The following is a 16,959-nucleotide window of genomic DNA, read 5'->3' on the forward strand; positions in this document are numbered from 1 at the left end:
TGATTTAATAGTCGACGCGTCGTTTGAAGCTTTGTAAGATCACAAAAGACGCAGGAATAAGTGGCAGGATTTAAGAGTGTAATAACGGACTGAAACAGAAGATGGCAGCATTGCATGTACAAGGATGTCAGCTACCGTTAAACCCCGAAGAAGAAGAAGAAGAAGAAGAAGCAGCTGTGTCCCAGAATTCATAGCGCGGCCCAGCGCAGTTTCCAACAATGGCGGCAGCTAGTTAGTTTTAATGTTACTCTTATTATTCTTTCTGGGTCACAAAATAAACGTTTAACATATTTTCAGGCGAGAATGTAGCTGTGTAAACCTCAAATATCTGCTCAGTTTATCAGGACACCACATATTTTCAAAAGCGCTCCGACGTTTTCGGAGACATCTGTTACCCACTAGCTCGTTAGCGAGCCGGGGGCTAGGTCACTAGCGCCGTGAGAACACCGGACTCCCCGCAAATCGTTTTCAAACCCACCGCCGTCTTTCGCTACTCAGGTTAAATATATATGAGTCACTTAGATAACTTAAAATGTTATTGTTTGGCTTTTTTTTAGTATTTTATTTGTTCCTGAGTAAATCAGTTTGTCTGAGATTAAAGTTATAGTTTTTGCACAGCTGAATAAACGTCAAGCAGACAGCTGATTATCAGAAGTGTGAGATGCTCCAGAATATACTCCAGTGTCCTGTTATATTTTAGATAGCAAGGAGTTTATTAAACTTCACCGAAACAATCTGCAAATTTCATTAAAATTTAATAAACTATCATCTTGTCTTTATTTTTAGTTAGCACAGACCTTAAACACTTAAAGCTGTAAGCTAATGATAGTTATATAAGAGCAGATGCTGCTGGTGCAATAAGCTGTAGTTTTACGTCTAATGGATGATGATCTGATTAGTCGACTAATCACAAAAATAATCGGTGACTAGTCGACTATCAAAATAATCGTTTGTGGCAGCCCTAGTAGAGTGTTCAGTGTCACCACAAATCACGCAAGGCACAATTTTGTGTGTTTGGTTCCGGGGAGCCCTTACATCATCCTTAGCAGGCAGCTTTGCTTGTTGAGGCTGTCCCTCCAGGACTTTCTCTAACAGGGCTATCACATGATCAAGACGATCAGTAGGTGGTTTTGCATGAAGGTCGGTAAGTGATGTTGAGGTTGGTGATGGTGTAATACACTTACTGTTGCCTGTCGCCTGCTGCACATTAGGACTCACCTCCTGTTGCTGAAAACTCAAGGCACTGACTGCACTAAACTGAGGGGTGCACTTCCGGTCCTTGCCATGCTCCAGCAATTTCTCGTGCACATCAGCAACCGTCCACTGCTGCAGGGGCTTGCACTTGAAAATAAGAGACAGTTCTGAGTCTGGACAGTGGCGGATAAACATAGCAGTCAGCTCTTTTGTCAGATATGCAAAGGACTTATTTTGTCTCTTCAGACAGTCTTCAGTCACCTCCATGGCTCTGTTCAACCTGAGCCAGTAATCAAACGGTGTTTCACCTGAGTTGGGTAGTGTTGCATAAAAGTCAGCTAAAGGCATGCTTGAACAGGCAGTGTCACTGAAGTGCTGCTTTAAGATCTCAAAAATGGGCTCTGGGCCCCTCTCAAGACACACAGATGGCTTACTACGTATGCCCACCTTGACTATTTCTCGTGCCCTCCCCAGCAGTTTACTTAGCACATCATCAGCTTGTTCAGCAACTGGTACCCCTCTTCTCTTAAAAAAAGTCATCATCATTTCCTCCCATTCCTGAACACTGCATGTATCACAGCCATCCCCTCTAAAACACACAGGTTCTTTAACATCAGACTTTACAATCACATTCAATAGTGAGGGTTCAGATAACACATTATTGGCAGACCCAACAACACTGTTTCCCACTCCAGAGCCCAGCCGAGATTCAAGACAAGAGGCAATGCTTTCCCCAATAGAAAACCCAATTTGCGTTGCAATCTCTGCATAAAGGTTCTCTTTTGTGGGACTGGTTTCTGATCTAGTATTTTGTAGATCATCACAGTTCCCAACAATAGGGTTTTCATTTAACTCAGCAAGGACAGGCTTAGGTGTGGAGGAAACTGGGGCTGTCAGCAACCTTGATCTGCCTCTGCCATATGAATGCAGAGGGGTAAAACCAACTGCCCCCCTTCCCCTGCCAAAACTGGGAAAATCTGCCATGGCAATGTATCCCTCCTTTTTTTTTTTTTTTTTTTGTTAACTCTCCAAAAAAAAGAAAGAAAGCACAGAGCCCCGCCCCGATGTCTCTAAAGAACGCAGAAAATGGCGGGACTAAGCAAAGCCAGTCTCCCGCGACTTTTCCACCTTCCAGGAAGTAGACGGCCCCCGTTGCGGTTGCAGGATTGCAGGAGCTGGGGTCACGGCACCAGTGTAACCGGTTTCTGCTTCATCCCGCTGCAACAGTTCGGCCCAAACAGACTCCTCGACTCTGCGTTGTGTTGTGTTTTTAAAAAGACAAGGAGTCTCTGATCGATCGTTGCCACTTTATTTCCTGAATGGAAACAACGGTGTATTATCAGTGCACAGGCTCGCCATACACCACTCCGCACAGCACACTACGGCAGAACATCTCATTAGCATTTAGGGTTGCCAACCGTCCCTTAAAATACGGAATCGTCCCGTATTTCGAAACAAAAGTACACGTCCCGTATTGAGCTAATAAGGGACGCACTTTGTCCCGTAATACAGTGAGAATCAAAAGTAGTCTATAAATGTTAATGGAATTAACGCTTTGTTTGAAAACATAATTCCCAGCCCCTCTCCTGCTTTGTGACCAATGAGCTGACAGCACACTTATGACAATTCGAGTATAACAATTCAGATTACCGCTCATCTCATTGGTCGAGGAAAGGTCGCTTGCGGAGAAAATACCGGAAGACAACAGATGACCACAACAAGAAGCATGGCCAACAGGGGAACAAACGCCGACACTGCGGTGCAAGTCTCGGACGACAGTACACCTAAAGCTGGGCAGACACTGTGCGATTTTTTCAGTCGCGTTATTCAGCTCCTGCTCAAACTGCACGATTGACTCGCAGGGGTTAGAAGTTGGTAGGTCACGATGCAGGTCTCACACTATACCGCCCGATGCTCTGATGCGACCTGAGTGCTCACACTGTGCGTCCATAAAATGAAGGTTATAACAGAAAATCTGTCGCTCTCTGTCTCTCACTCACACAGACACACCACCACCATCAACTTTGCTAAATTGCTAATGAAAAACATGATCAGGCAGCTGTGAATGAGCAGCAGTGTAAATCCAACTATTTTCACGGTTGTTGTGGTCGTGATAATTTTGTGATGCCACATCGAAAAGGCTCGGATGAGCTTTCCAAAGTTCTACAAGTTGTGCCTCCATCGCTTGTGTCCAGATCACACGCTGCACAGCCGTGCTGCGCCGTCTTTTTCACCGACGTTTACGTGTTTGCGCATGTGCAGTGTGAGCGGCTGTGGCGACACCCTCACGAGCGATTGATGATCGGGAGCTGCTCGAGGTGTTAATCGCTTCTCGTTACCCCACGTATACTACACGATGCACGATGAAGGCCAAAATCGGGCCGATCACCAAATCGGTCGCACGACTCAAAAATCTTCTCAAAATGGGCCAAAAATCGCACAGTGTGAGCCCAGCATTAGAGCAGCAATGTTTGTTGCTCAGAGAAAGAAAAGAAAAAAAGGCTGCAAAAGTACAGGGAGGACTGGGAAAAGGAAAACACCTGGCTGGAAAAGTGCACGATAACACCTATAAAACGCACTGCACTGTGTGCCGGCGCACTTTTTCCATAGGCATGCTTCTAGTGGTGGGCACATGAAGAACATGAGGGGCGTGAAAGCTCGGGGAACCCTTAACCAATTTCTTGTCCACCAGGCCACGGCAGAAGCAGATATGGTATGTAAACATTGGTTTGTTGTTTTTAAACCCTCTGGTTAAGGTTAATATGGGCATGTGCAGTGAATATCAGCGCTATGTGGCCAGAAGTGTGATAATATAATTTATTTTGTGTAATAAACGACTGCAAGGATAGATGATTACAACAAATAGATGACTAATACATAAAAGTAATACATAGATGAATAATGATGATGAGTTAAGATGCGTAATCATGGGAACAAGTGGGTTTACAAACAGGAGCAGCTGATTAGCATTAGAAAAGCTGAAATAATACCTCAACTGAAGCCAGTTGTACTAAATGCACTAAATGTGCACAGTTACAAGAATGATTTTCGTTCTATTGCTTTCTATTATTTTCTATTATTTTAAGTTAAGCAGGACAGAGTTCTTTTAAAGAAAGATTTACTTATATTCTCAAAAGTTAAGCATGACAGGCTTCTGTTTAAGAAAGAGACCTGTTTTATTGTGTTAATGTTGTCATTTTGAGCTAAAAATAAATGGCTAAATGATCATTTGTTTCCTATATGGTCATATCACAAAGAATATGCATCTGCTTAAATCAAATTCAAGTCAAATGGTTAAAAAATAATTTCACACACAAAAAAAAGAGCTACCACACTGGGAAGGGTGAAGACAACTGGGTTGCCCGGCCCTGGCCACGAGGTGTCCCTTATTTATTTTTCAGGGAGTTGGCAACCCTATTAGCATTCCGCTTTAGCATATAGTTTCACACATTAATAAACAAATGAAAAGTACATAAAACTGGTATTGGACATGTGTCCACTAAGCACTTATTACACTCAGTGCTCGTCAGCTAATCAAACATGTTTTATGTGTCTGTACTACTTAGCTATATTGTGTGCGGAACAATACAACTCACCTCTCGTATGGCTACGGCAGACTGGCAGCGATTACTGCAGCCAGCCACACCTAACCAGCCACACCGAGAGGGGGGGCGCTGTTTCCCCATTACACTGATATTTGTGGCAAGTGGAATAATATCACAAAAACACTGTTACACTAGTATCTGTCATGAGTTTAGTTTTTCCTTTGTTGTTATTCTAGCTTTTGTTCCCTTGTTTCCCTTTGTCTTTATTTTTGTCTTTCATTTACTTCCTGTTTTATTTTGAAGGCTTCTTTTATTTTTCTTCGTGACTTGCTGTGTTTTTACTTCCTGACTTGAGTTTCTTCAGAGTTCATCTAAGTTTCCTCCTGGCTTCTCTCTTTCCTGATGAGTGTCTGTGTGGTTCGCCTGAGGCGCATGGACACTGTAATTTCAGCAGTTTTATCAGTTAACTGCAGTCTTAACTGTGTATCAGGCAAAGGTTACACACAGGTCAGGCGTCAAGTTTGATGCATGTAGTCTGCACGTTTTTCCTGTGCCTGCACAATGGTGGTACCTGCTGAATCATGGCCTAAGACTGATGACATGTTCTTCTTAGCTTAGTTGTGATAACAGCTGTGTGTGATGCATATCAAAGATGTCAGCTTCCACATCTCATCCTGCCCTGTGCTGGTATCTCATTGCTGTTTGTTGGTTTGTAGACAGGTCAGTGCAGCAGAGATGGATGGATTTATGCATTTCAGCTGCCCGCGTTCTCACTTAAAACAAAGAGCAGAATTTGAATCCTGGAAGTGGCCTTTTCACATTTTTATATCTTAATTTGCGAAAGATAAAAGTCATTCACGCATACGTCACTTTATTATATTAGAGACTGCACAACTTTAACTGATGTTGCTGCAAATGTCAAAAAAGGCCCACAGACTGATATGCCTTAGGAAAGACACGTGGTTAAATATAGCACCCGAGTTCGAGTGACGTAGGTGGCTTCAACAGTCAAACCAGGGCGAGCGTAGAAGCTGAAGATTGGTCCCAGTGGGTGAATGGCAGCACGTCAGCGTGGCCCACCCCCGGCTCTGTGCTTGGCACGAACCTGGTAGTGCTGCATGTGGGTAACAGGCCAGAGACCTTCCTGTCTTACCCAGAGGGTCAACACTGCAGCTGGGTAGCAAGTCTGTGCCTCATTTGCTCCCTCCATCACCACAGAGTGTAAAGGGAAGAGGTCAAAGAGAAGCAGAGAATTAACAACAGAGGGAAAAGACATTTTGGTGACTGTGTGGTGGTGATTCCATTACTTCCCTCTGCTGTAATTCTTCTACAAGAATCTTTTGTGTTGCACAAAAAGTGAAATGTGCTGCAGATTTAAACTTTCCTCGATTGCATGACAACAAAATGACCTGTTTGTGTGAGTTCATGCTTCCCTTTCCGTTCATTTTTTTGTGTAATGCACCAGATTTCCTCATCTTATCTATTCTTACACAAAAAATCCTGCATCAAAAATCTTAAAGATTTCCAGCTGTATAGTTTTAGAAAGCATGAATAAATCATTCACTAGTGTTTAAACTAGTGTTTAGTGTTTAAGCTGCAGCTTTTATCCTCAAGTGTATGAAAGCATTTACAGCTGCACACTTGAGAAATTAAAAAAGTGTTTAAAAATAAAGAAAAACACTTCTGACTCTAATAATGGAGGCAGGTGACCATCAGAGTGATGTTGCGATGACTAGATATTTTTTTACATACAGTCTGTGGCTCTGATCACTTTTGTTATACAGTTTATCAGAAGTTTGTAATTTTCTTTTAAATGCAATCTTCTTCCGTTTATCCTTCCAAGTCACAAGTTTCAGATGTTGTTTCAACATGTTTTCTGGTCAACCTCAATTTTTCTCATCATTATGCCCCTCCCACAAAGTCTTTTTAAACCAATGAGAGCGCCCTGAACTTATCTGTGGCTCACAAGCCCACGCAGCCACGGCTTGTCCGATGTCATCTTCTGTTTGTCCTCACAAAAGTCAGCCAGGTTAGAGCGCTGAGGTTAAAGTGCTGAGGTATGAATGAGAGCCGGGCTGGTTTTAACCATTACATTGTTCTGTTAGCACTTTCTTGGAGCTGATTGTCAGAACACATTAGTGATGAGTTTGCTGCAGAGGTCACCTCAGGGGAAGTCCTCTGTCATGTAGATGGAGCACAGTGTGAGTGTTAGATGGGGGTTGGGGGCTAAAAGAGGAAGCGATTGCATACATGCCTCTGATATAAAAAAAGTCTTCTTCATCTAATCCCTCTTTTTCTTCCTCAAGGCTTCTGGTGGTGTGCGTTCAGCGTTTGCAGCGTCTGTGCCCAGTGTTACATCAGCTCCTACAGCTGCAGCAAACCAGGCCTTCATAATGCAATTGCATGTACAGTATATTTAAAATGTATTGTGCTTTCATCAAAATGAGGAACAAATAAAGAGCTCCAACGCGGCCCTAATTGCAGGTGAATTAGAAAAAGCAAAATGACTTATAATGTCAGAGAAAAGATGGCACTCGAATAATTATGCCTATTATTCCAAACACTGGCGAACTGCGGTGCCAAAAAGGAAACGCTGATGAAGTGGAACAATGACGGACATGAACGTGATGCTTTTAAAAGGAAAAAGGAGCAAATCCGCACACAATATGCAGCAGTCGCATAAATACTCGGGAGAGGCAGTGAACTCCAATTCAATTGAATTATATTTTAATACACAAACATGCAAACATGTTTTATTAGCTGTAAACTAAGCAATAACAATATATATTGTGATAAAATATACTAATGCTTGGGTCGACAGAGACGTTTCTAGGAAATTTTCTAAGATTTGGCATTTTATGGGTTCAGAATGGCAGAACGTGTCCTCAAAGCTCAAGAGACGGGCACATCCGGAAAACATGAAGCTTCATTCATTCATTGGGATTCAAGGTTTTCAGCCTGTTATATTTTTTTTATTTACTGGGGGGGGGGCGGGGCTTGCTCTGTTTGCCATTTATTGACAGTGACACTTTAAATTCAAACACAGTCAAATGGTACTAAATGGCTTCTCGCCTGAGAAGAATTTCTTTGCGTTTAGCTTCCCAGAGTAGATGCAGAAATGCATGATTACTGAATGTCAGTGAGGCATTCATTCAATCATCCATTCATTCAAAGTACAATGAAATGACCTTGATGGTGCTACAATGAAAGGAGGGTAAAAAAAAGAGAAGCAGATCAGTCGCTGTCAGAGGTGAACAAAATCACTAATGGTACAGATAATAGATTCGATAATTTTCATGCATCACACAAAATAGTTACTGCGTAAAATGATCATGTTTACATCGTTTAAACTAAATATAAACACACACTGATGCAGTTTCTTGAAACAGGAAAACTGCAGCAAACCTTCAGGAAAAACTCTTCCTGTGTGAAATATTAATAACCTCAGATTGTTGTGTCGACGCAGAGAAAAGCAGTTTGACGTCGACTGGCCAACAGGACTCTGGGATATGTTGTTGCTTGCTGCTTCGACGTGCTCTTGTTCTTCTTCTCTTCTTTTATTCTGACGAGCTTGTGTCAATGGGATATTTTTTGTATGAAACACAGAAACTCCTCCACATGAATGAACCGCTGGAGCTAATCACCGCTGGCTGCTGCTTCATATTTATCGTGTGGACATAGTGCCTTGGCGTCCGTCTTCTCATCCAGCTCTTGGCAGGAAGGAGAATAGTCATATTTCCCAAACTATTTTTTCACCTTTGCCCCGTAACTGAACCCCTTAAAATGCTTCTAATCATTTGCACATTTGTTATAATCCTCATGCACCACCAAGACAGATTTTTCCATGTTTATTGAGCTGCATGAGTAAAGTGATACTTGTTGTTGTTCTCACCTCTTCATCAAAGCTGAAGGTTGGCCTCTCTCTTAAACCGTGCCGTGTTTACTCTGGCCCGGTTCCTTCTCTCTTTATGAGCTCTGACAGAAGCTGTAGACAAGGAGATACGATCACATAGGTAGCTAAAACTGGACTGTGTGTGTGTGAGCTACTAGTAGGCCCACTTTGAAGGGTACGAAGGGAACGAGTGAGTGTGTGACAGAGTCGGAGCAATGATAATCTCCCCGTGTGCGAGTGCGGTGACCAGCTGGTGTGTCATTCTCAATCAGGGTTTCACACAATAAGGGAGGATGAGGCCACACGGGTTCAAAGTTTCTACGTACTACGTAACGCTCTGAAAAGCAGGGTCAAATGGTTCCCGCATCAAATCAAGAATAAGGCTGGGCTAGCACAGGAAACCTCTTATCGAGCGCCTTGATCGCAACCAATCCCAGAGGGCAGCGTAAATGTCACTTACAATCCCAACACGAGTCTGTTAAACTGGCTCTGAGCTACTGCCGCTCGCTTTTGTTTGCCAAATCATGTCTGCCTGTCGCTCGACAGATCAGCTCCTAAGTGTTTGTCTTTACAAAATAAGCCGACCCCGCAGCATGCCAGCTCATGGGGCTGTGGGGAAGAGGTGGGAAGAGGGGGCTTCGGATTTGGGGAATCAAGCTGAGGAGGAACATACAACAGCTGCCTGCTGGAATAACAAGAGTGACTGAAATGACTGCTCCACATGGGTCATGTTACCAAGCCGGGCTTTTAATAGGACGACTTGACTGCAGAGAGAAAAGATTAGTACAGAGTACGGTCGTCTGATCGCATATCATACATGAAAAGAGGCTGTATCACCTGTGCTTTATGCGTTGTAAGCTGCAAGGCTTGCCCTGCAGAGTTCACCCCAAAGAGGTCTGAGAGATCACTGTATATTCTTAGTCCATCCAAGTCCTCTGGGTTTCTGCTCCCTGTTGGAATCTCCATCAGCGATTAAGTCATGCTCCTGCCCTGCCACCGGAGCTCAGTTCTACATATGGCTACTGAGGTTGTTGGAAAAATATTTGTCAAAGTAATTTATGTTTTAGCCTGGCTGCGGTGGTGAGGATTGTGAAATAGAATTATTGCTCTTGGCAGTTTGCAGGGAGACGGAAAACCAAGCGTCGTTATTGGTTTTATAGGAGAATTAAATATATTTTAATGAGAGATTTTATTCATAACTTATATTTAGATCTAGTCCTCAAACTATGAGCTCTGCATATTTGAGCTCCCATGCGCTCTCGGTGGCTTTACTCGCTTTCTCTTTTGCGGGAAATTGAAATGAAAGACTCCGTCGTTTGTGCAACACTCTCGACTCTTAGCAGTTTCCTGTTTTGATTAAGGAGAAGTGTACTTGGTCAACTGCTTCAAAACCGCCTGGATGACAAAAGCTAAACAAGGCGTTTCCTATAAACTTTAAAGGCTTGAAGTGCAGTTTTTGTGAAAGTGCTGAATGTTTACATCGTTAATGTGTGTTTGTCGTGGTGGTGATAAACTCACCTCTCCCTTTAGCTTCAGATGGAGCGAGTGTTTTCACAAAGCTGCAACTTTTGTTTCCACACAAACTTCTTTTTTTCTTCTTGGTTTCATTTAAATAGGACTTTTATTTAAACCATGGTTGCTACTTTTCACTAACACCACAGACACACTTTTATTATGTTTTTATTACATATTTTACTACGGATGGGACCATCATTTCCAAAATATTCATAACACCTTATTCAATAAGACCTGAAACTGATCAGACTTTTCACAGACTTCTGTATAATCAGACCTGTTTTTGCAACACCAGCAGTCGCCCCCTGCTGGCTGTTAGAAAGAATCAGCTTCCCTTTTCAAACCAGGACAGATTTGTTCTGAAAATCAATCAACACACAAATATGTGTTCTTGGCATATAATACAGGCACAGGCAATATTATTTTTGCAAACCTACTTTTTTGCACGTATGCTCTTAAACCATTAAGAAACTCCCACAGGAAAAGCACACCCCAGTCTATAAGGTCAATATAAGTTTTGGGCTCTTTGGATCAGAGAAAGTTGATTCTCTGTCTCCATCATCAGGGACGTTGCTGTTTCTGACTCTGTTGTAAAGCTCTCAAAAATAACTTGCATCACATCTGATGCAACAAAAGTGAAGCAAGAAATGTTGCACTCATATTTGGTAATAGTACACCTTTAATATGGGCTGTGAGGGAGTTGAATCGTGTGTGTGTTCACATATGTGCCGGGCAGGAGGCGGGGCCTCGATTGCATCATACATTATCACCAATGCAAGATGGCAGTGCCCATTTCTGCCATATTTGAGCTCTGCGTTTTTTGACATGTCATCCTCAGTTATATACAGTCTGAAGTTAAAGCCAACAGAGCGTGACTAAAAATATTTGTAGAGATGTCGTTGGTTAATAAAATCAAGGTTTAAAGTAAAGTCAAACTGCAGGTCGAGCCTTGAGTTCATTTAAGGGCTGCATTCAACAGCCAGATTTTACACACTTTACCTTTAAACTTGCACTCTTGAATTTGTTACAGCCTCTCGTTGCTAAAAGCATCAGTCCTCCGTCATGCTGGAGGGCAGCAGGTGCCCACATGGAAAAAGAAAAAGCTCAGAGCCAGAAATGTATTTATCCCCACATTTTTCTCATTTTCCTCAGACTAGTATATTTAAACAGTGCAACACACATTTCAGTGTGCAATGTATATCTCAATAACATGCAGTACTTCCCCATACCACAGTCATTGACATGTAGTTTATTAACTTCTGTTCTATACTTGATAATTACTTGATAAGAGACGAGTTCCTGTGCACCCAGTCCTGCTGTATGTGTACAAGATTTTATTTTTATCTTCAGCTTATAGACTCCGTGGAGTGTCTCCATGAATGCGAAAAAACAAATCTGACAAATTAAAGGGTAATATGATTGCTTTGGTCATCCTGCCTGTAGGAATCAGCTCGTGTGTCTTTGTTGAGCCACAAAATAAGGTCAGCATGTCCTTTATGTAACCTCGAGGACGGCGACAGGTTTGCTGTCAGATGTGACGTATCATAGTCTTTACTGAACCCAAAACATCGCGTCTTCACACGTCTATTCTGGTTTCAGGATGGCTGTTTGCCCTTTGAAAAACAACCATTGAGCCAAATGAAACCTTCGCACAGTGGAAAATAGGAAAAGTTCCCTCCCAGCTGGCATGAATTAAAATCCCACATTGTCCCAGTTCTTTCTCTTGAAACTCTTTTTTTGTGTGTTGCTTGTGTTACTAATTGAATTGAATTTTTTCCCCTAGCCTTGTTTTGACGTGCGATTACAGAGAACTTCTTAAGATGTTTTGACCAGTTCTGTTCCTTTGTGACTGTGGCAAGCGTGTTTGCCAGAGTCTGGCTTAACTTGTTTTTATGCTTCTGTTCTGCAGAACATGCCATTCACAAAAATCTTCCAGTTCTGACTGCAGCCAGTATCGTGTTCTGGTGAACACTGGTGTTGATGTTTTCTGTTCACTGTATGTTTGTACGTTAGTTGCTAACATCTAATTTAGAGAAACATAATGGATTAAGGTCATAGGCTCCCAAGTTTCTGTCAATATCTACACAATACTGTAAGTGCAGCTGCTACCTGCTTAGCAGGATTTGATCAGTCGATCAACAGATTTTGTTAAAAGATTCAATTCAACCAGTTTTATTTATATAGCTCTAAACCACAACAACAGTCGCCTCAATGTGCTTTATAGTGTAAAATAAAGGCCCTACAGTAATCCAGAGAAAATCCCAACACTCAAACAACCTCCTATGAACAAGCACCTTGGCGACAGTGGGGGAAAAAAACTCCTGTTTAGCTGGAAGAAACCTCCGGGAGAACCAGGCTCAGGGAGGGGCGGGGCCATCTGCTGCCAGCCGTTGAGGTGAGAATATTAAATCCAATCAGAGTGATCAGTAATGAGTTCTATGTCTAAATTTTTAAAAAGGAAGGAACTTGAGTGTTCTTCTCATAATTAACTAAAACCTTGAACTTTATGCTTTTTTTATAAGCTGGAGTGCAAATTTAAAAGTAGTCGTCGTTTGACAGAAAATGAATTGGTAGCAGATTACACGATTCATTATTAGGCTAGACTAAACAGTCAGCCGTGCTTGGTTCAAAATGAAAACGTTAAACTGCATTATAATACACAACATGTTGCTAGACTAACTTAATGAATTAATCAGTGACAGGAAATTCATTAGTAGAAGATTGTTGTTGTGTTCCATTTGTCTCAGAACTCGGATGCTGGAACATTGAGTGACGTCACTCCTGTGTGGAGGACATTCCTGTAGCAAAGTTGGAAAAGCTTGGGAATGCATCCTTGATATCAAATCATTTAAGCTAAGCTACAGCTAGCATCTTGGTCAGCTTATCACAGAAAACACACATTCAGTCTAGTTTGGCCCTGAATTGAAAAAAGCACCTAAAAAGATTCATTTATCCTTAAACCTGCACTCCACTGCATTTCATCGGAAAACTAACATTTTCATGCCACTGCAGTAATGTAACCCTTTTAATAACTAGTGCAATTCTTGCATGCAAAATACAGTATATAAACAAAAGTACTGTGCCTCATTATACCGACACCAGCTGCTCGACTGTGGACACCCACGCTATGAAGCTCCTGGTGCACAGTTTTTATTCTGATGTTAATGCCAGAGGAGGTTTGGAGCTCTGCAGCTACAGAGTCAGCTGACTGTTGTGACTTCTGTGCACGATGTGCCTCACAAGTCGGCGACCCCGCTCTCTAAATTTACATTGCCTCGCACTCTGTGGTTGAGTGTCTTTTTTTTTATTTTTTAAACCCTCCCACTGTGCAATAGTCTTGTACTTACAGCTAATGCAGCTGTATCTGATTATAGAACATCTAGGAGGGAAAAAGTGTCACTTGTTGAAATGGAATCATCCTAAATTTCAGTCGGTTCTTTAGGAGGACATGTTCCTTCACAAGTGTTTGTACAAGCATTGCATTTGCATCTAGAAGCACAGCTGGAACATATAGATATGATACAGTTTTATACGGTTTGGGTTATTGTTTGGACAAATAAGCAGTGTGATTTAAAAAAAATCACTTGTTTTTTACTTTTTCTAAAATGACATTTGGCTAAACGCTAATCGAAAAAGCTCTGGCTCTTTTGATCATGAAAGCGCTCTTCCTGCATGTAAAGCTGTCGGTATCCTCACCCGAGCAGCCATACCGTCTCTGTCACAATGAATATATTCTTCTAACCTGAGAGAGTCTGTAATCCTGTATCTCAGCTCCTGCCTACTCATGAATAGAAGAATATAATGACTTCTGAACAGACTGCACTGCTTATGCATACATTGAGTGCCTGAGCAGAAGAAATGAAAGGCGTCACTCTTGCCTCTTTTCTCTGTCTGTGCACCTGGATGACTGTTAATGCATGGCAAGCAGCTTCCTCATCAACCATCTGCTGCTTCGTCCTTAGAGGCATCAGATCCTCGGCCTCTTGCTCCGTCTGCTTGAACCACCAACCTGCCCGACTTCCCTCCGGGACCTCCGTCAGAGACCTTTTTCTTTGGGCTGCAACGTGAGCGTGTGTGGGAACTTTAGGGCACAGTTCAGCCTTTCTATCATCAGATGAAGCTCAAAATCCCTGCAGAACTGCAGAGATCTGAGAGCTTTGATCAGACCCGCAGACCTGTCGGAAGAACTCAAGTTCTCCTTCATCAGCGCTTTCCTTTTATGTTGAAATCAGTTGAAACTGGATGATTTTTTTTTAGCACTTTAAAAAAATAATTTAGCAACAAATAAAAGATGGATGTTGTTATACAGTTAAAAAGTTTATTCTTTTAGGTTTAAAAAGTAAATGCTTCAACCATTACTAAATCCATCCATCCGTTTCTGCTTCAAATGTGAGTCTGTGCAGGTTCAGCACAAATGCCAGGCCCTGTCTCTCTCTCTCTGCAGGGGGGGAGGGGGGAGTCCTAGAGAGACGCCAGAACCACTTCAGCTGGTTCCTTTCAGTGTGGAGGCTCTACTCTGAGCCCCTCCTAAATTAGTCCCTCAGAGTGGTTCCTGATGCTGTAGGTGTTGACTCCACCAGGGCTGGATCAAAATTAATAATCACAACCAAGGAGCAAGCTGATCTCAGGATCTCGTCTCCATAATAAACTAATTTAGCTCTAAGATCTGAAGTTTATCTGTGGCTCTTTTCACACAATGTTAAGTGACTGCTGGTAAAAAGTTTTTAAAGCACTATATGAATCAATGTGAGTGTAAAAGAGTACCATTTACCAAAAAAGCACTATTTAAAATTGCAAGTCCAGCTCATTAGAAGTGGAAAATGACAAAATAAAAAAAAAGTATAATGTTAAAAATGACATGCACATCTTTCACACAGCTCTCCATCATTCTCACTACAGCCACAGCCCAGAGACGGTTTTATTTATTTATTTTAAAAATGGCGCCACAGCCGCTCACTCTCTGGGCCGTACGTGGAATAATAGAATTTTATTTTTATTCTTTGTTCTTTGCTTAGTAATAAATATCAGCTAAAAACTTTATTTTTCCTTATTCAGAAACTGTGTAAATGTATTCAGATGACATATTTAAACCTTTTTAAACCTCTTTCTTTAATGCACAAAACAAAGTCATAGTCAAATTAGTCTTTCATACCAACATGTTTTATATTATCATATATAGATTATTTTATTATCACTTTGACCTTCAGATGTAATTCTTCCTACGGTGCTTGCTGTATGTTGATAACACACACCACACTTAAGAATAATGGTCATGATGCTTTTTGTCAATGTTTGACCAATAAATCATTAAGTTGACATTGATTTTAACACCACCCCACTTTGCATCCACACCATACCGTCATTTATTTATATAGCACTTTAAAAATCAACACATGGCTGACCAAAGTGCTGTACAGTAGAAATATAAAAAATACAGTAAGAATAATAAATAAAATAAATAGATAACAAAAAAATAACAGTGTCAGTTACCCACTGAGTCAAAGGGAATAAAAATGAGCTTTTAATCTGGATTTAAAAACCACCACTGATGTAGATAATGTGAAGAGGGAGATCATTCCAATAGCGAACGCTCCGACCCCACTCTGCATCCCAACAAAGTTTTATCAGGATTCGTTCCAAACCTTTAAGCTGTTTGCAGAGAGAACGACACCTGTCGACTCAGCTGCAGCAGGCAGTGTTCAGATTGACAGCGAACGTTTTATAGTTTTATTTATTTTTTATCAAATAAAAATACCTGCTGTAGTAACTCATGCTGTGGTTGCTAAATCACTCAATGATGGAATCTGGTCGTGAGCTCAGTCGTGGAGTTGCGCTCGTCTTTCTGCCCGTGAATCAGCTGTTTCCTGCTCTGAGCTGCAGCCTCTGGTTTCCCAGTGTGGACAGAGTTATGACCTTCCCTGGCGGAACAACTTTCACTCCAGCGAACAGCTGCTGTTTACCCCTCCTAATCACAGGCAGCTGAACATCCATCAGACCACTAATGAATAAAATTGCATCATATCACGCCCTCCCCTCTGTAACTTAATGACGCTGCCGCTGTAGCTGTTCCAGCTCGGCCCACCCGCTGCTATTACAGACGTTTACAAGGACTGGAGCGACGCGCCTTTGCGGGCAAGTGTCTCGAAGACACATGGGCGAATCGAGCTGTAAAACTACCGCTGTGAACTGTTAAATGCACTGTTTTACGCACTGTTGCATGTATTCAAGACCTGAAACTAGCTTCTTGTAGTTACCTAATTTGCTGTTATAAACTTTTAAGTTGTTGTGAAGCTGTAAGCAAGGCTCTTCAGAACTGCAGAAAAAGCTGCTTTATCTTTACCAGTGTTGTAAACGCAGTGTGAAGTTGTGTCCCTATGGGCTTCTCTGTAATTAAACCGGGAGACAGAGGACTAGTTAAAATCAGCCCTCGTGTGTAATCCCAGTTTTGTTCCGCAGACAAACATCCCAAGGAGAAGGCATGTTCCCAACAGAACAAAACACTCGCCCAGAATCAAACATGAGTCAGATAACGCATGTCTTCATTTATTCCACGTCCTCAGTGTTCTCTCTATGGTTTCTTTAATCCAGAGGTGTTAGACTCACTTTAGGTTGTGGACCAAAAACAACCCAGTTTGGTCTTAAGTAGGCTGGACAGGTAAACCTATCGCATACCACGAATGTGAAACTCAGAGCTGCAAATTGTTTCTCTTTAATTTAATGCAAAGTACATTCAGAAAACCTTCATCTTCATAAAACTGATGAACAGCCTGAGATGTCCCTTTCACCAATACATCCCACATTTTCCACATTCAG

General features: G+C 41.9%; 1 protein-coding gene across 5 annotated transcripts in view; it reads left to right on the forward strand.

Moving 5' to 3' along the window:
- The window catches only part of kcnq5b (potassium voltage-gated channel, KQT-like subfamily, member 5b), a 138,984-nt gene that overhangs the window by 20,153 nt on the left and 101,872 nt on the right, over window positions 1-16,959 (forward strand). The window contains exon 1 of one of the 5 annotated variants that reach the window (XM_085278097.1): window positions 3,663-3,907. The exons of the other annotated variants lie outside the window; for them this stretch is intronic. The gene's annotated coding sequence lies outside the window, so the exon portion shown is untranslated. Of the gene's footprint in view, window positions 1-3,662; window positions 3,908-16,959 lie in introns of those variants that run through there. 5 annotated transcript variants of the gene reach the window in all.

The sequence above is a fragment of the Mchenga conophoros genome, linkage group LG6, assembly GCF_057382185.1.
Source record: "Mchenga conophoros isolate Kocher_MC1m ecotype Shallow Benthic linkage group LG6, M_conophoros_male_GT1.1, whole genome shotgun sequence".
Taxonomy (NCBI): Eukaryota; Metazoa; Chordata; class Actinopteri; order Cichliformes; family Cichlidae; genus Mchenga; species Mchenga conophoros.